The sequence below is a fragment of the Rana temporaria genome, chromosome 10, assembly GCF_905171775.1.
Source record: "Rana temporaria chromosome 10, aRanTem1.1, whole genome shotgun sequence".
NCBI lineage: Eukaryota > Metazoa > Chordata > Amphibia > Anura > Ranidae > Rana > Rana temporaria.
Window position 1 is genome coordinate 92,642,201 of NC_053498.1, and position 20,042 is coordinate 92,662,242.

Consider the following 20,042-nt stretch of genomic DNA (forward strand, 5'->3'; position numbering starts at 1 on the left):
AGATAGATAGATAGATAGATAGATAGATAGATAGATAGATAGATAGATAGATAGATAGATAGATAGATAGATAGATAGATCTTCCTATTATTACAAGGTACAGTTTGTCCTCTGTGTTATGGGTGTTAATGTAAAATTGTAGAATTCTTTGCTGAGTTGTTTTTTACATCTGGATTTTGACAACATCAGCTTTATTAAGAGGATCCTGTCCATCTACATCACCTACTTACATAAACTTGACATCTAAGAGATGACATTTGAGGTTACACAGTACATTAACATTCTGCTAGACATTGATGCTGAGTTTTAGCAATTGGATTTCTTTAACCGGAGAAGACTGCACTTTGATACCAGAGAACACACCTACAGACCTTCATGCAAATCTTTTTGAAGCTTAGGTGGGTGGTTTAGGGTTCTGACCTCCCATCCTCTAAGCTTATCTATACATTATTTATCACAGAATTCTAAGCCTGTTTTGGATCAGAAAATCATATCAGAGGGGTTGGTATTTAGGGTGCTAAAAGTTTGGTTACAGTGTTCAATTTTCTTTCTGTTTGTTTTTGCTCTTGCATCTTCATAAATTCTAATGCCTTGTACACACGATCGGAATTTCCGATGAAAAAAGTCTGATGGATATTCCGACCGTATGTGGGCCCCCTCGGAGTTTAGAAATAGAACATGTTTTCTTTTTTTTCTGATGAAAAAAAATCCTATCGGAAGCATTGAACTTAATTTTTCTCGGCTCGTCGTAGTGTTTTACGTCACCGCATTTTGGACGGTCGGAATTTGGTCTGACAGTGTGTATGCAAGACAGCTTGAACAGAATTCCGACGAAAAATTCCATCGGATTTTATCCCATCGGAAATTCCGATCGTGTGTACAGGGCATAAGGAGTAATTTACACTGAACCTCTTGTTTTTCAACCATTTCTACAGCCAAAGAAATCGGTGCAATCTTACCTAATTTTTACATAACTGTGACTGGATGCAGGTGTTTTCATATGACATTTGGCTTATGTAGCAATAAAAAAAAACAACATAAAAGTGCTGCAAAGTTTTGTTTTAAAGGCAGTATTATAGGAACCCAGGTAATATAGATGTGTTTGAAATTGGATCCCTTCTTCTGGCTAGCATAACTAGTCATACTCAAACATCCTTGCCATCACCATCACCTTGACCAAATGTGTGACTAAGGCCTCATACACACGATAGGTTAACCAGAGGACAACGGTCTGATGGACCGTTTTCATCGGTCAAACCCAATTGTGTGTGGGCCCCATAGGTTATTTAACCATAGGTTAAAAAAAAGCCAATTTGCTTTATATTTAACCTGTGGATTCCTAATCGATGGGAAAAAAAACGATCGTTCGTGTAGGCACAACCATCGATTAAAAATCCATGCATGCTCAGAATCAAGTCAACGCATGCTTGGAAGCATTGAACTTCGTTTTATTTAGCACGTCGTTGTGTTTTACGTCAACATGTTCTGACACAATTCTTTTTTTAACCGATGGTGTGTGGGCACGACAGACCATCAGTCAGCTTCATCGGTTAACCTATGACAACGGTCCATCAGACCGTTCTCATCGGATGGACTGATCGTGTGTACGAGGCTTTAATGTATTCAGGCAGTCCCCTGGTTACAAAATGAAGGTTGGTATGTAAGTTGGAACATGTACATTTTTTACATGTAAGTTGGAACATGTACATTTTTTACATGTAAGTTGGAACAGGTACATTTTTTAAGTGTAACTCCAGACAAAAAAATATATGTATACGTTTTGGGATAGCCTAGGGAGAGCTTAACCCCCTGTAAAGATTGTTTTGCTGTCTGTGCCCCTGATCAGAAGATTTCACCTTTCTGTCCTTGTGACAATTGGATTTAGAACATTTGGGGTTGTTGTGAAAACAAAGTTTGGTGATAAGGCTCCAGTGGAGACATTTGTTTCCCATGATAATTCTTACATGAGTGAATTTCCCTTCCTAGGGGTAGATTTCCTCTCACTTCCTATTGTCTCCCTCAGTATGCGTCAAATGTAAGTCGGACGTTTGTAACTCAGGGAATGCCTGTAATCCAAGGAAAGGTCTATAAACATATACCATGATATGTGGTATCAAAAAGTACTGTGTACAAGCTACTCCCTAAATGACTTACACAGCTCTCAATCGGAGGGCAGGTACAGATAGTAAACTTACAATGACTATAAGTGCTGGAGACCTTGGGGAGCAGATACTCCCCTGGAGGAGAGAGGACTAACTATGCAAAGTGGAGGTGGCTATAGGAGTTAGGGGAAAGAGGTACAGGGGATATGAGGATATGAGGTTTGCATGGTGGAGGTGAAAGGGAAAGCCATATGTTTGCTCATATGAGTTTTAATGGTTGAGAATGTTGGGAAAGTGTAATTTAGGCCCTTATGCTAATCACTTCTTACAGGTAGATGCATGGAAAGTATTTCATATGTGAATCATGTTAATAGAGTAGAGTCACTTTAAAGCCTAATTCTGAGCAGTCACCAAATTAATACCATTGCCCCAAAACTCACACACTTTAGCAAAGAAAATTCTTGTGTTTTTTTAGGGGATGAGATAACACATAATATTACTTACCTTAATTCAGACTTCCACAGTATTCTGTCCCACCAACTGCAGCTGTGACAACAAGTTCCCAAAGCTAACCTTTCTTATAGGTCTCCAACTGGTCTTGTAACTGCCTCTCTTGCCAACATTATCACATACAATGCAAGACCAACATCCATTGCTAGTTTTGTATTGTATGTGATGACATAGGGGTCACAGTCCACTAGTGGAGAGAAGAGGATATCTCTTCTCTAAGATCAGTGGTCTCCAAACTGTGGCCTGTGGTTGGATGCAGCCCTTTGATAATCGTTGGCCGTCCCTTTGGGGCACTATTCCTCCCACTGATATGAAGCACTACTGTATTCTGCCAACTGACATCAACACATCATTTCTCACACTGATGCCGACAGGGACAATAAACTGGCCCTTTATTTAGAAAGTTTGGAGACCTAGACAAAAGAGACAAGGGACAATTTAACCACTTAAGGACCGCGTCACATACATATACTGCGGCAGGGTGGCCCTTAAATGCAAAATTAGGTACCTGTGCGTGATGATTTTCTTCGGCTCAGCGGGAGCCAATCAGTGGGTCCGGCGCACCTGAGGTCCTCCAGAAGCCCAGCGAACATTCCAAGAGAGGCAGAATGGCGGTCTGGCTATGTAAGCAAGACAGATCGCCGTTCTGTTAGTATAAGAGGCAGAGATCTTGTGTTTCTGCTAAGCAAGGACACGGATCTCTGTCTTTCGTCAGTTAAACCATCCCCCACACAGTAAGAAAGCACTCCCAGGGAACACAGTTAACCCTTTGATCGCCCCTGATGTTAACCCCCTCCCTGCCAGTGTCATTAGTGTAGTGACGGTGCATTTTTTTTAGCACTGATCACTGTATTGTGTCACTAGTCCCTACAAAGTGCCACTTAGTGTCAGATTTGCTGCAGTCCCGTTAAATATTGTTGATCGCTGCCATTACTAGAAAAATCCATAAATCTATCCCATAGTTTGTAGACCCTATAACGTTTGCACAAACCAATCAATATATGCTTATTGGGCTTTTTTACCAAGAACATTTAGCAGAATACATATTGGCCTAAACTGATGAAGAAATTTGATTTTTTACTATTTTTTTCTTGGATGTGTTTTATAGCAGAATGTAAAAAATATTGTTTTTTCAAAATTATTGGTCATTTTTTGTTTATAGCACAAAAATGTAAAACCGCAGAGGTGATCAAATACTACCACAAGAAAGTTCTATTTATGAGAAAAAAAAGGCATTCATTTTTTTGGGGTACAACTTCACATGACCGTGCAATTGTCAGGTAAAGCAATCCAGTGCAGTATTGCAAAACATGGCCTGGTCAGGAAGGGTGGTAAACCTTCCGGAGCTGAAGTGGTTAAATAACTTTGGAAGCACCCAGCAGTGTTCTGCATTCATTTTCCCTGCAAAAATGAAGTTACTGTTAAAACTTACATCTTTACGGTTGTATTTTGAAAGAACAGTGCCCTAGGCTTCTCAAAGCTGATTGTCTTATGTTTAATTTGGTCTTTCGTTACCATAAAAAAAAAAAACAGACCACAGAAAAGTGATAGACAAACCCAACTCCTTTCCTCACTCACAGGCAATTCTGTATCCTCCTTGATTCCCTGCACTTAGCTGAGTGTCAGGGCCATGGTGTCTGCTCTTCCTACAATCCACCATCCAAAACACAGGTCAACCAACCACTGAAGAAGTTTAACTCCAGCCAAGGTTTATGGCAATGACAGCACACCGCTCACTCCCACTTAGGGTGCCCACGTGTCCCGGATTGCCTGGACTGTCCCGCAATTGATATGTCTGTCCCGGGTCCCGGGCACCTTCATTCCGGGATAATACAATGTCCCGGAATGAAATAGAGGACACAGCCACCCCCTACTAATGAATAACTACATTTCCGGAAATGGTTGCTAGGGCCAGTGCTGCCTGACATCTTGCAACCAGTGACAATTTACTCTCAGACAATGAGATCGGGAGCAAGGCCTACGCCCCCCACCCACCTTGGCACCTCCTCCTTCTCCGGCACCCAGCGGCAAGCAGCAGGGACTGGTGTGATCTTCACTCTCCAGATAGTAACGCCACTCTTTTCCTTCTACGCACGTGGCTCATGCAGAGGGAGTGACAGCAGCACTGCATGTGGTGGCAAGTGGCATATTCACCTGACAAATAACCCACCGCCAAATTCCCCATCAACCCCCAAGACTACATTTCCCCCTGCCCCCCCCCCTCATCTTTTTTTAGGGGAAGGTGAGAGAGGGGGCGTGTCCCTGAATGGCAGTTTGGAAATGTGGTCACCCTACTCCCACTCAAAGCCAAGCATCCAACATGTTTCACGCACAGCAAGGTTTAATCATGGGGATCATGTGGGTGAAACATGTTGGAGGCGTGGCTTCACATGGGAGCGAGCAGTGTGCTGTCATTGCAATAGACCCAAAAGTGATAAAAATGTTGTCTCCCCGTCATAATTTCCTACACATTTAAAGTTTTCCTGGGACAGCAAGTGTCCTTGAGCACTTTCTTCCCAGGATGCATTGTTTGGGCCTGAGCGACCAATCACCAGGTCCTAATACTTTCACTTAAGGAAGGAGAAAAGATCATTAACCCTGTGTAGGCTTGGACACTGACAATCACAGAGATTTCACATAGTTTAGTGGCACCAAAGTTACAGATTTTCTTAAAGACCCCCTTTATACCTATGCATTGCGTACATTGCACAACACACATTGCATTAAAAAATTCACTTTGGGTCTGTTGTTTGCTTCTTTGTGGTGCATTGGGAACACTCTTAAAAATGAACTGGCTGCCCTAATGCAATGCATTTCAATGCAAGAAACAGCACAACGTCTGCAGTAGTGCAAAACTAAGGTATGAAGGGGATTAAATCTATTCTAGGTGCTTATTAAAAGCTGCTAAACTTTGTACATTATGGTTGATTTGTGCTATTTGAAATTGTACTATATGACTAAATTAGGAAGACCGAAAAAAGCACTGTCCTTTATCTCATTTATCTATAGTTAACTCTTCTCCCACAAGTTAGCAATGGTAAGCCTGTTTACATGAGCACAATGTTACATAATGCAGTTTTAATTATCCTAGCAATGGTCAGTGCATTTGTGAAGGCCCTCAGGGAAAACTGTACAAAAAAGACATGACTGTGAACCAGACCTGTGCATGCCAGGACAGGAAGAATATTAAGGCAAACACATTTACCACCCTTCTTTACACTAAACATTTTAATTGTGCTATAGTAATTGTACTGTTAACATGTTTTAACCTTTTGTAGATTAATTTGCTAATTTGTTCCCAAATCCTGGGAGTTTCAGATCATGGTTACTTCAGAGAATTATTGGGAAGTGTAAAAGTTTCATGAATTTATTATTGACTCCTGACAGACCCTTGCATCTTTCATCCAGTGCTGCACTGATGTTTTTATGATTCTGAGTCATGGGGAAAGCAAAAGAATTGTCAAAGGATCTGTGGGAAAAGGTAGTTGAACTGTATAAAACAGGAAAGGGATATAAAAAGATATCCAAGGAATTGAGAATGCCAATTAGCAGTGTTCAAACTTTAATCAAGAAGTGAAAACTGAGGGGTTCTGTTGAAACCAAACCACGGTCAGGTAGACCAACTAATATTTCAGCCACAACTGCCAGGAAAATTGTTTGGGATGCAAAGAAAAACCCACAAATAACTTTGGGTGAAATATAGGACTCTCTGAAAACATGTGATGTGGCTGTTTCAAGATGCAGAATAAGAAGGCACTTGAAGAAAAATGGGCTGCATGGTCGAGTCGCCAGAAGAAAGCCATTACTATGCGAATGCCACAAAGTATCCCGCTTACAATACCCCAAACAGCACAGAGACGAGCCTTAAACCTGGCACAAAGTCATTTGAAGTGATGAGACCAAAATTTAGCTTTTTGGCCACAGCCATAAGCGTTACATTTGGAGAAGAGTCAACAAGGCCTATGATGAAAGGTACACCATTCCTACTGTGAAACACGGAGGTGGATCGCTGGTGTTTTGGGAATGTGTGAGCTACAAAGGTAGAGGAAGTTTGGTCAAAATTGTTGGCAAGATGAATGCAGTATGTTATCAAAAAATACTGAAGGAACATTTGCATTCATCAGCCAGGAAACTGCACATGGAACGTACTTGGACATTCTAACATGACAATGATCCAAAACACAAGGCCAAGCCGACCTGTCATTGGCTACAGCAGAATAAAGTGAAGTTTCTGGAGTATCCATCTCAGTCTCCCGACCTCAATATCATTGAGCCACTCTGGGGAGATCTCAAACATGCAGTTCATGCAAGACAGCCCAAGAATTTACAGGAACTGGAGGCTTTTTGCCAAGAGGAACGGACAGCTTTATCATCTGAGAAGATAAAGAGCCTCATCCACAAATACCACAAAAGACTTCAAGCTGTCATTGATGTTAAAGGGCGCAATACACGGTATTAAGAACTAGGGTATGTAAACTTTTGATCAGGATTATTTGGGTAGTTTCTGTTGTCATTATGATTTAAAAAGGGTACACACAGTTGATTGATAATAAATGGCTTCAGCCAAACACCAACCATGAGTGAAAGAAAGGTTTTTGTGTTATCATTCATATTCTCTGAAAAATGGACAATAAATCATAAATTCTGCCAGGGTATGTAAACTTTTGAGCACAACTGTAAATCCTGCTCTGGGTGGAGGTTGCTTCCTGATTCAAAGACTGGTCAGGCTTTATTGGGAAAGAAAAGACCTACAGGCATGAAATTTGCATTAAACAATAATACAGTATTGTGCACTTTAAAGTGGATCTAGACTGTAAATGAGCACCACAAATCAAAAACACTATTTAATTCATTTTTAAAATTCAAAGCAAACTCGCCCATCCATCCATGTCTCCATGCTACATTTTTCTGCAAAATCATTTTGAAAACCACCCCCTAGCATTTCTGGCTAGGGCCATCTTGAGTAAGGGCAGATGATTTATGTAGCATTTACTTCCTGTATTCCATTTGCCCTTAGCTGTGGCATACAAGCAGAAAGGTGTTCTGAGCTGTGAAAACCCCTCCTCCCCTCCTGAATGCTTCTGGGATGTATGACATAATTTCCTAAGCCTGGAAACCAGGAAATAACTGCAGAAATGTAAAAATAAAAAAGAATGTAAACAAGTAAATATGAAATACTTTGCTATCTATTTACTAATGCTAGCAGCACAAGGATTAAAAATAGTCAGTGTTGATTGAGAGAGTGAAGTTCCACTTTAAACTGATGTGGCTCCTGGTCTACATGGGCACATTTTCGTAAAAGATTAACTTAGCCTTTAAAGCAGAACTATAGGTAAAACTTTTTTCTGATTTTTTCCCCCATCTGTGTCCCATTGGAGAGATTTCCCTTCACTTCCTGTCTCATAGCCAAACAGGAAGTGAGAGGAAATCTGTGCAAATTAAGGGAATTCCTTGGGGGCTCCAGGACACCAGAACTAGTGTACCCATTGGAAGAGTTTCCTTTATTAATTTTCTGGGGATAACCCAGAATTTGGAATTTCCTTTTACTTTCACTTTCAATGATAATGATGATAGTAAATAGGACAAATAGAGAGGGTGAATCTCCTTAACGGGGGAAACAGATAGCAATAAAAACTGACAGATGTTCTATCTTCTCTCTACTCTGTCCAAAAAAAAGAAAGAAGAAAAATGTATAAAGTCGGGTAAAGGAACTTCTCAAATGTCTGGGCGGGTCAATTAAGAGGCTTAAATGTTAGGTCTGAAAACTTTAGTAAAAAAATAAAATATGTTGTAAAAAACATAGTGCTATATATACTGATGGCTGGGACTCTTTTGTATAATATGTTCCATTGTATAGAAACAACTCAAATGCTCTTGGCTTCATACAACTTTCTGCTATTGAGTTAAAAAACCAATGGAGCCACAAGTGTTTAATTTTCTGTGGCTGTTTACCATATAAGACCAACAAGATTTGAAAAATGGTGTCTACACATTGCTTCCCTCCAACCATAAAATATATCCAAAATTTACACATTCACTTTTAGTGTATACTTCAAACAACTATTGCTAAATCCACCCACTCCTACCCTTAAAGCGGAGGTTCCGCGGCCAATCTTTCATTTTTTTTAGTCTGCATTCAATGTGGTTTTATATCCCAACTTAGTACTCATTTGTTAGATGCCTGAAACCATCCCCCTGTTCGTTTTCTTTGAAAAGAGAAACTTATAAAATCCGATTTAGGCATTTGCCATTTTGCTTGTGTTCATTGTCAAGCCCACAAGCACTGACTTCCTGGAAGTGGTGAATGCTCGCCTCCCAGCATTCACCGCTCTTTCACGCGCATGTGCAGTGTGCAGGTGCCTAATGCCAATATTCACCTGCATGCCCTTATTTAACATGGCGGAATTAGATCGGCCCTGGTCACGTGACCGGCTTGACGAGAGATTTCACTGATTGGCGTTTCGCATTGTCTCCGAGTTTCTCGGCAAAAAACAGCAAGAAACTTGCTGGAAGATATTTTTTGCCGAGGAAACCGGTCGTGTGTACATTTTCGTTGAGGAAACTGTCGAGAAACTCGACGAGCCAAAAAGAGAGCATGTTCTCTATTTCCTTGACGGGAATGGAGAAAATTGGCTTGTCGAGTTCCTTGACAGCCTAACAAGGAACTCGACGAGGAAAACAATGTGTTTCGCCCGTCGAGTTTCTCGGTGGTGTGTACGAGGCTTGAGAGATAAGAAGATCCCAGATCTGCACATCTTCTGTGCCCATAAGGAGTGGTTCCACTCTCCCAGGATTTTTTTTTTTTCATATTAAGAACAGATCAGGGGGAGTTGGAACGCACAGAGTTGGGCATATATCCTCCAGGTGGAGTAGAGTTGGGAGGTCTTGCCACTGGAGTATCAGACATATAAGAAACCAGGAGCTGACTCAGACGACCAGACTCCACCTATATCTTAAATGTCACCTTTTGGTATGCTAACCTTTAAGTAAGGCAGTCAAAAAACTATTGTAACCTATAATGATCACATTTCACCCTACATCATTTTACAGGTGTTCCACAAATGATTGGTTGCTGAGGGGTTTTATGAATGGCATGTCGTATTTTGTTTAGAAACTCTCTATGAAGAAAACAGAAAGCGGGTTGGTTTTTTTTATTTTTTTTTATCGTGTATGTAAGTGACAAATTGCCTTATATTTTGTCTCTGTAAAAACACAGAAAAACTCTGATAGATACATTGATGCTATACGTAATGTAGAGAAAACTTGGGTTATATCAGAAATAAATAATAACTTAATAATGTTATATTGATATGATTCCCTTATGCATAAAACCATAGTGTAAATTCTTTGGCTGATTTATAATAGAGGGGATACAAAATGATTTATAATAGACTTTAACCACTAGGTACAGTCTCAAAGGGTAACTCTGTCTGCCATTATAAACCCTATACCATAAAGTTTAAGAATTAGTAAATAACATAACTAAAACAGAAATTATGAAGTAAGACCAAAGCTCAACAGCCTGGATCTAGCACATGAAAATGTTGCCCCTGTCAAACCCCTGTCGAGTTTTACTGCTAATAAGGCCTCGTACACACGACGAGTTTCTCGGCAAAAACCAGCAAGAAACTTGCTGGGAGATATTTTTTTGCCGAGGAAACCGATCGTGTGTACATTTTCTTTGAGGAACTCGACGAGCCAAAAAGAGAGCATGTTCTCTATTTCCTTGACGGGAATGGAGAAAATTGGCTTGTCGAGTTTCTCGACAGCCTAACAAGGAACTCGACGAGGAAAACGATGTGTTTCGCCCGTCGAGTTTCTCGGTCGTGTGTACGAGGCCTCAGGCTCTATTGACAATGGTCTCACCAGACAGCAAGTGATGAAAAAAGTTCTAGCTTTACCCTATTCTACCTAAAAAAATATTTCTGTATTGCTGTTGGAGAGCCCCGGATAGTGGTAAAAACTGAACAGTGGTTCCTATTCTTAACCTTCCCCACTCTATTCAAAACAAAACAAAAAAAAGTTTTGCCTGGACATATTGTACATTTTAAATACTGATGGGCTAAAATGACTACTTGGGTTGGTAATAAAACAAGTCCAACAAAGTAAAGAGTACGATGGAAAAGTTTGCTTATTTGTACAATACCTGTACTGTATTTATAATCTGTATGTTGACAGTTACTAGTAATATATCTACATACTGGGTTTTTTTTTGGTAACTATTATATTATATTTAACTGTACCATTTGGATGTCATCTGTGACAGTTTTCAAGCCTGTACAATAGGTGCATAGAGACATTTCACAATAATTTAGGGCCTATTCCACTTAAGGCTTTGACTATGATGTAATATAGATTTTTCTTACAACGGAATGTAAGGGTGGTTCTTTATCATTGTGTGGGACCTTAAATAGAACTATTCAAAACACACAAGCAACATATTTTTTTTAGACTACTAGGAAGAAGCTTGGATATGATCTGATTAAACACTATAAAAAAGTCACACTAATCAAACACTATACAAAAGTCACACTTGCAAATAGAATTCTAGGATGCATCAGTCGAGGGATCACCAGCAAGAGGAAGGAGGTCCTGATCCCCTATATAGTGAGACCTCATTTAGAATACTGTGTCCAGTTCTGGAGACCTCACTTACAAAAAGATATTGATAAGATAGAACAAGTCCAGAGATGGGTAACAAGAACGGTGAAAGGTTCAAGGGGTAAAACATTTTGAGAGTGACTTCAGGAACTTAATATGTACAGTCTGGAGGGAAAAAGGGAAAGTGGAGACACAATTGAAACCTTTAACTGCATTAAGGGGTGAATAAGGTTCAGGAGGGCAGTATTTTCAATATGAAACCAAAATTTAAGAACACTGGGACATGACTAACTGGAGGAAAGTTCAAAACTAATTTTAGAAAGTATTATTTTACTGAAAGGGTAGTTGATGCTTGAAATAAACTATCAGCAGAGGTAGTGAGACAGTCAACATGTTTGGGACAAACATAGATCTATACTTAGAAAAAAAGTAAATGAAAAAACAAACAAAAAACAAAAAAATGAAAGTAAAATAAAAAAAGAGGCAAACTTGATAGACTGCTCGGTCTTTTTTTACCGTCACTTTTCTATGTTTCTATAAAGTTCTACAATTGTTGGAAAGAAGCTATCTATCCTTAAACTTACTGGACTATTTTGTAAGGTAATGAATGCAACATGCAGTGAGCAGGTACAAAGATCAGTAATCCAGAGCAACCAAGAATAATCTCAGAATTTCACACAAAAAAAAAAAAAACTGAAAGTGGGTTGCTGCATTTTCCCATGCTACTCGTAATTTAGAAAAATGTAGTTCACAGCTAAAATAATAATAATAATAATAATAATATAAATATGATAATAAATGTTCTATAATAATATTACTAATAATATTATACTACTACTACGACTTATAATAATAAGAATATAAATATGATAATACATATTCTATAATAATATTACTAATAATACTATACTACTACTACTACTACTACTTATAATAAGAAGAATATAAATATGATAATAAATGTTCTAAAATAATATTACTAATAATACTATACTACTACTACGACTTATAATAATAAGAATATAAATATGATAATACATATTCTATAATAATATTATACTACTACTACTACTACTTATAATAAGAAGAATATAAATATGATAATGCATATTCTATAATAATATTAATAATAATATTATATTACTACTACTTATAATAATAATATGCTGCTAATGATGATGATGATAATATTGTTATAATAATAATCTTGACTTTCCTAAAGTCATGCAATTTTCTACTTCTTTATGTCACATACCGTAATGTAAAAAAAAAATTCAATTACACAACAATACAAGCTTTAGAAAAAGTCTAAGCATTTTTGGAAATATATACAGTATTTTCCTGCCCTCTGATTTTCTAACTGTCCCTGTTTTTTTTTAAAGTACGTGTCCTCTTTTTGCCCTATTATATTAATGGATCAGAAGTGTTTTTCGCCTTTGCGTGCCAGTTTACATCCTGTTTCTCTGTGGTGTTTTTCTTTTCACCTCTTCAATAAGGATCAAGTGATTTTGTCTGTTTCCCTTAAGCCTGTCTCTCTTTCCTCTAATCCTTGTGTCCTGGCCTCTCATCACCTTACCTCTGTATGACTCCCAAAGCATCACATATTATTCTGTACACTTAAACTCTAACACAGGTTTTTTTTTCCTATATACAGTATTAAATAAAAATGGTCCTTACCTTTGAATACCGCCTGCTTTGACATACTTGACTTGTTGATATTCTGTTCTTGCGTTAAAAGTTTTCAGATCCCCTAATTTAATTAAGCACCTTTCTTTTGTATAGCCTCCTCATTTGTTCCAACAGCTTGGGAAGCACCCTTATTTTATAAAAAAAAAAAAAAAAAAAATCAAATCTGGTCCTGATAGCAAGCCCCTTCTGTCTGTCAGTCTGTTTGCTTCACTTGTCCAGGCTCACATGTGGGAATTTCAGAGAATAAAATTAAATCACCACCGAGGTGACTCAATCCTTTGATCCAATCAGTGCACTGCCCTAGGCCTTTAGCCAATCACCTTTATTCTCAGTCCCCTATGAGGATGAGCCTTTCTTAAGCAGGCTTGGAAATGACTGCAGCAAAGTCCTCCCCACACTATACTTGTAATGCTAACTGGAAGTGCAGGGCTGCAGTGCTCATCCAAGTGCTGCAAGTTAGCAAACACATTGGAGGGGACGCAGCCAGAGCAAGAGAGACAGGCGTTTGCTTACTGATGATTCATTAATGAACTTGTCAGGGCATGGGCTGAAGCCTGCTTCAATGAAAAGACCAGTCAATAGGTATATTGATCTCAATAGATAAAGCTTGCAAACTGCTGTGTATTTAGTTTCCCATTCAGACCAGACATACAAATCCATTGAGACACAGATTAAACAGTTATATGTGTATGAGGATATATGCATAGACTCGTTAACAAATGTAAACCCACTTAAATTCGTGTTTTCCATCCCAAATTTGCAGAGTTAAAACAATTTCTGTGTGTAATGTATATTTTCATCCAAAGGAAAGCTCTGGTGCATATTCCTAACCCCAGGAAAACAGCTACATTTTTGGACAAAATACATATATGCCTGTCACTTTACCCGCCAGGGAATTTGTATTTTGTCCATCCAGTTCTGAGATTTATACAGCACATTCTTGTCTGGCAGGAGAGAGGATCTGATTTTTTGTTTCTTCGGCTCTGTCACACGGGCGGCCGAATGGTGGTAGGAACAGGCGGCTGCATTGACCCCCCCCACCTAAATTCTAACATTACAGCCAGATAGGCTGTACTGTACACATGCCGTGGCAATTTTGGCTTGGCCTGCAGAGTTTGATAGGGAGCCCCACCTGTTAAAAGAGAAGTCCAGCCTGAGCTTGTCTGGGTCACAGGAGTGCAATTCGTTTTCACCGGAGATTGGTCTGAAGTCCACTATCCGGTGACATCACTGGAATTAGTCCAGGCATCTTGACTTAGGAAGTCTGGATCCGCCTGCTGCCTGGACTGATGGCAGTCTCTGGCCTCGTACACACAACTGAGTTTCTTGGCAAAAACCTGCAAGAAACTTGCTGTTTTTTTTTTTGCTGAGGAAACCGGTCGTGTGTACACTTTTCGACGAGGAAACTGTCGAGGATCCCGTCGAGACAAAAAGAGGGCACGTCTTCTTTTTCCTCGACGGGAATGGAGAAATTTGGCTCGCCGAGATCCTCGACAGCCTAACAAGGAACTCGATGAGCAAAACTATGTGTTTCGCCCGTCGAGTTTCTCGGTCATGTGTACGAGGCTTCAGCCTCTCAGCTCAGTGATTCAGTGAAGAGCGAGAGAGCTGAGCCATTGGTAATATTGGTTGGCTCGGTTCTCAGTGAAGAGGCAGTGGGGGACAGATGCAGCATCGGTCTGATGCTGCATCCACCTAGGTAAGTATGAATCTAGAAAAAAACAAAACAATACTTCTCTTTTAAATTCATCCATTGGCTCACAGTTGCAGTGCGATATTTTAATACAAAACCACCTTGGGATTACAAAAACAAAACAGAAAAACAGACATTCAGAAGGTGGCAGGATCACCTCCTGAACACCTTCCATCCGCTGCTATACCTCCCTCTTAAAATAAATCCACGTGGATTGCTTTTCAGCAGGTGGTAAGCACCTCCTGAATGCCTGCCAGCCGTGGTTATACCGCCCTCTTAAATTCAATCCACTAGACTGGAAACTTTTGGCCCTGGGGGCATGTACAACCCAGAGGCACATGATGCAGCAACTTGGCCCCCTTCCCACTTTCCTGCCTCGTCCCAACCCCTATCCCAGGCTGAAGCTATGTTCTGGGTACTCTCTTTTCACCGGGCAGGTCGGGCTGCACTGATTTTGGGTTTGCAAACTGGCAGGTAGGGGCTGGCTGGGGCCGCTCAGTCCGGGCTGACCAGAGGGGGAGAGCCTTTAGCGGGCCTCTGCTCAGACACTGCGTACGCCATCCATGCCAGAGGCGGCCTGTTTTCTGACCTTTTCCTCATCCCACACTGGGTAAGGTACCAGAAGCAGTGCAGCCTTTTTATGGGCCAATAATTGCCTCCCTGCTCCCCGTCTCGCCCAGTAAACCCCTGGCGGTAAGCACTGCCTTACAGGTTTGCTCCCCACCCACACCCTGTGATTGGATAGTGAAGGAGAAGCAGCAGACTGATGAGCTAATTTCTCTGTCACTCTGCTCCTTCTTCTATCATCATGTTTCTTGTTAACATGTAAGCACTGGGGGCCTTATGAGATATATAGAAGTAAGTGTTTTTGTTACATGGCCCTGCGTGACCAACTTAGGGCGATATCTATTGTATTCACCAATTGTTGAAAAATCAATAAAAAAAAAAAAGAAAAAGAAAACATGTAAGCACTGCAGTACACTTTAGTGGCTCCTTGTGCTGCTTCTCCCTCCTCCAGTCTGAGCTCTGTCATACAGGGATTGGAAGAGACTAATACCAAGTCATATTCATACTTATACTTCCTTTAAAATACCTTTAAGAATATATAAATAAATAAAAGTTGCATTTTTTCACTTACCAGGACTTTCCTGACTTATTATTATTATAAGGGCTGTTACTGATTAAAATGTTTGTGTTCAAATAATCGTTTTTTTTTTTTAATTGATTAATTGACTAATTTAGATTAATTATAACGCACATACAGATCCAACTACTTTTAGCTGATCTCCTTGCAGGCTGATTCCCAGTGCAGCTTCCAACCACTGGAAAAATGGATAGCAGGATACCAAAAACACACAAGGGCAGCGCTCGATGGGAATAGCATTAAAACTTTTATATAGGAAAAATATAAATCGCGCTACCTTAACCACCCTTCTTGCCGGACACAAACATATGCAAGTGTGTGATCTATGGTGATATAGATATAAAGCTGGCTGCTATGTCAGGAGTGACCTAATATTGGCCACTAAGGTGCAACATGCAGCCACCTCAGAATCCCACACCGGTGATGGTGATGGTGATTTAAGGGTGAAAACCAAACAAACAAAAAACACTTAAATCAAAAAGACATTAGCTAGATATGAACTTTGGCTATGAATGAGTTAATAGTCCAAAATATTAACAGCAGAAAGTCCATTAGATAGTAGGTAGTATGTCAAACACCCGTGCATCTGTGCCACATTACAGATTGGTTGTGAACGTGTCCAAAGGAAAACGTGATGTCCTCCACCGAACTTATAAATTGGCCTCTTACCAAATTCCCACGATGCCTTATTACAGGGGATCAAAAACAGCAAGTAATAGGTCCCAATCTCACAGTTTCGGATATGCAGTCCTGTTGGATCTCGTTCTTCAGGAAATTTCAGCAGTATCAATGCCCACCATGTAAAAACAGTGACAGCTCCACATAGTGCATTAAATGTGTATAAATTTATTTAAAAAGCTTAAAATTGCACTTACAATTATGCAGATTGAAATTTGCCTTGAATCTAATGTGCCGGCCGGTACACAAAACTCTCAGGCACCCGTCCACTGGGGGAACGTCAGAAGCTTCTTTGGGTGATGACAGCGCGCCGCTCACCCTACGTCCGTTTCGTAATAAACATACTTCTTCCAGGGGCACTGGAAGAAGTACGTTTATTACAAAACGGACGCGGGCTGTCGTCACCCAAAGAAGTTCACATCTTTGCACTGCAGTAATTAGTAGAAACACACAGACTGTAACTTGTGGCGGCTCCATTCATTTTCAGTGACACCCGAACACACGTTCCCAACGCACCAAACAGATCTACATTTAGCGCAGATGTTAACAATCTGTGTAATTTGGTGCTTTGAAAGTCTGTTGTGGCACATTGGTAGCCCATTAATGGGGTATCTTATTACAAAGCACATTACCATGCATGCAGTTATGCTCTGCAAAGGTGGGAATCAAACTTTAAAACTGATCTCCGGCCTTGCCTTCAGACTTACAAAGTTCTGCAGGCTCCTCTCTAAAATTGTACTGAAATAGCTTACTCTGATTTGACTGCATACTATTATCTTCTCACAGTGTGCATCAGAATGTGCAGCACATCAGACAGATCCCATTTCACCTGGAAGTTGTCCAGCATCATCTAGCTCTTTCATCCCCAGCCTGACTGACCATGTCCCATCCCTTCCATTTATTGAATTTCAATCATGGAGACTCGGCTTCACATGTGAGCATTGCCTGCATCCTTCCTAGAAACACCCACTGCTCCAGATTGACATCGGCTCATCAATTTTTATATTTGCATAAATCCTCCCAATGGTCTGCATCAAGGCAGAGGGTTCTAAAGAGTAATACTGAGTAGGGTTGCCACCTGTCCTGTATTCACCAGGATTTGAATTATGTGTCTGGGTTTTAGGTGGACTTCATACTGGGCTGTAACCAAGTTGTCATCCGGGAGCTGGGGGCAGCTGTCTGGGGGCAGGTTCGCTGATGAGAGCAAGAGCAATTTGGCCACACACCCTGTTTCCTGCGGCACACTATGCGAACGGCATTACTACTCTCCTTGGGGCATCCAAAGGTGTCCCAGGCCACTAAAGCATTTGGGTTTGGCTTGAAGAAAAGATGGCAACCCTAGTACTGAAGACAGCCATGAATGTGCCTGTATTACATTAAAAAGCACAAAAAGAAGAAAAAGAAAGACGCACCAGCCTAGTGTATTATCGTTTGACTGTTTAATAAATGGGTAAGATGAAAAAAAAACTACTCACAAACAAGATAGTATAAAAGGCTTGTCAACAACGGTATGATGATAGGTAACCCTCGAGCCGCAATCCCAGATGGGGGGGTAAAAGAGGTGTGTCACTGCCGCTGACACGTTTCAAGGCAGCAGAGGCCTCTTCATCAGAGCTCAGCAGTCCTGCAGACTGCTGAGCTCTGATGAAGAGGCCTCTGCTGCCTTGAAACGCGTCAGCCGGCAGCGACACACCTCTCCCCCCCCCCCCATCTGGGATTGCGGCTCGAGGGATACCTATCATCATACCGTTGTTGACAAGCCTTTTATACTATCTCGTTCGTGAGTAGTTTTATTTTTATCTTACCCATTTATTAAACAGTCAAACGGTAATACACTAGGCTGGTGCGTCTTTCTTTTTCTTCTTTTTGTTCTCTGCTAGGATGTTCCCCGTTCCTGAAGGGCAGCAAGGCCTCTGTTACCAGTTTTGATTTTGTGGAAGTTCTCATGTGGAAATAGTGACTAACTGTCGGACAACCCACCCGTGCGCAGGAGTTAGTGTGTCTTTTGTGTACTACATTAAAAAGCACTGAGACCCCCAGTGACTACATCACTGATCTTACATAAGTTGTGTAAAAAAAACTGAAAAGTTATATTTAATAAATTCATTAGCATGTTAAAGATCTAGAAAATGAGGAACCGGGGAGGGCAAAATATAAGCAGAATATAAAGTCAGCTTTAAGGCCAGATGACTCAACAGTACTGAATATTGGAAGTGTGTATGAAGTGAAAAGGATCATTTATAGATAATGAGATCCTCTCTTATATGGACACGTTAAATAATGATTCTAATTATCTCTTGGGTCTCTTTGGGTTGGAAGGCTCTGAATTAAATGAATGCAAACCGTGAAAAAAGAATCTTCTGAATGGAGAAAAGCTGTCTGAATGAAGAATGAAGTTTCATCCTGCTCTTTGTTGTGAACACTGGGGTCCCCTAATGTGACACTTTTATCTATTTAGTTAATCCATTGGTGTATTTAAGGAGATAATATAACAATTACACTTTGTTTTATTAGATGTACCATGACTGCACTGAATTGCCCCTGTCCTCTGAACAAATATTCTTCATTTGACATAAAGGTGTACCTGGAACCGATATAAAGCTCCACTCCAGGCTGCTAATAAATGTATACGTTAAATGCTTGTTTGGCTAGGGGGAGAAGGAAAAAGTACAAATCAGTACTTACCTAATTCCTCTCCCCGCAGCAGCTGGATTACTCCTCCGCTGTCTGGCACTTCCCGGAATTTGGGCGAGTTCATGCTGTCCTTGCATAGAATGCAGTACTGATGCTCTTGCATTGTACATGATGACGTCAGAGAGCTGCAACTGGCCAGGTAGCAAAGTGAAGCAGCTTCAGGGTACCAGTTGCAAGGAGAAGAGAAAGCCTGCAAGTGAGGACTAATGTAAGCATTTGTACTTATTTCTTTCCTCCCTAACCAAATGATCATCTAACCCAGTGGTCTCCAAGCTGTGGCCCAGGGGCCAGATTTGGCCCTTAGCTTGCCTTTATATGGCCCCCAGGGGCACCATTCCACCTACTGACACCGATGATGGAGCACTATTCTTCCCATTGACACCATCGGTGAGGCATTATTCTTGCCACTGACACTAATGATGGGGTAAAATTCCTCCCACTGACACCAATGATGGGGCACCATTCCTCCCACTGACACCATTTATGGTGTACTATTCCTCCCATTGATACCACAAATGTGGCATGGTTTACTGCCATTGACGCTAGGGCATTTTCTACTCCCAAGGACCAAATTCTGGCTCCCTAAGGCCTGAAGGACAATAAACTGGCCCTTTATTTAAAACGTTTAGAGACCCCTGATCTAACCCATGCAAATTTTTAGTTTTCAGCGCTGTCACAATTTGAATGACAATTGCGTGATCATGCAACACTGTACCCAAATGAAATCTTTATGAGTTTTTCCCCACAAATAGAGCTTTCGTTTGGTGGTATTTCATCACCTCTGTGGTTCTTATTTTTTGCACTATAAACAAAAGAAGAGCAACAATTTTGAAAAAAACACAATATTTTTTACTTTTTGATTTAATAAATATCCCAATTTAAAAAAATATATATATATATATATATATATATATATATATATATATATATA

At 40.4% G+C, this 20,042-nt stretch overlaps 1 protein-coding gene across 1 annotated transcript in view; it reads right to left on the reverse strand.

Moving 5' to 3' along the window:
* The window catches only part of KCNJ14 (potassium inwardly rectifying channel subfamily J member 14), a 62,998-nt gene extending 49,670 nt beyond the window's left edge, over positions 1–13,328 (reverse strand). Inside the window, exon 1 of the mRNA XM_040325694.1 lies at positions 12,891–13,328. The gene's annotated coding sequence lies outside the window, so the exon portion shown is untranslated. The remainder of the gene's footprint in view (positions 1–12,890) is intronic.
* Positions 13,329–20,042: the final 6,714 nt, after the last annotated feature.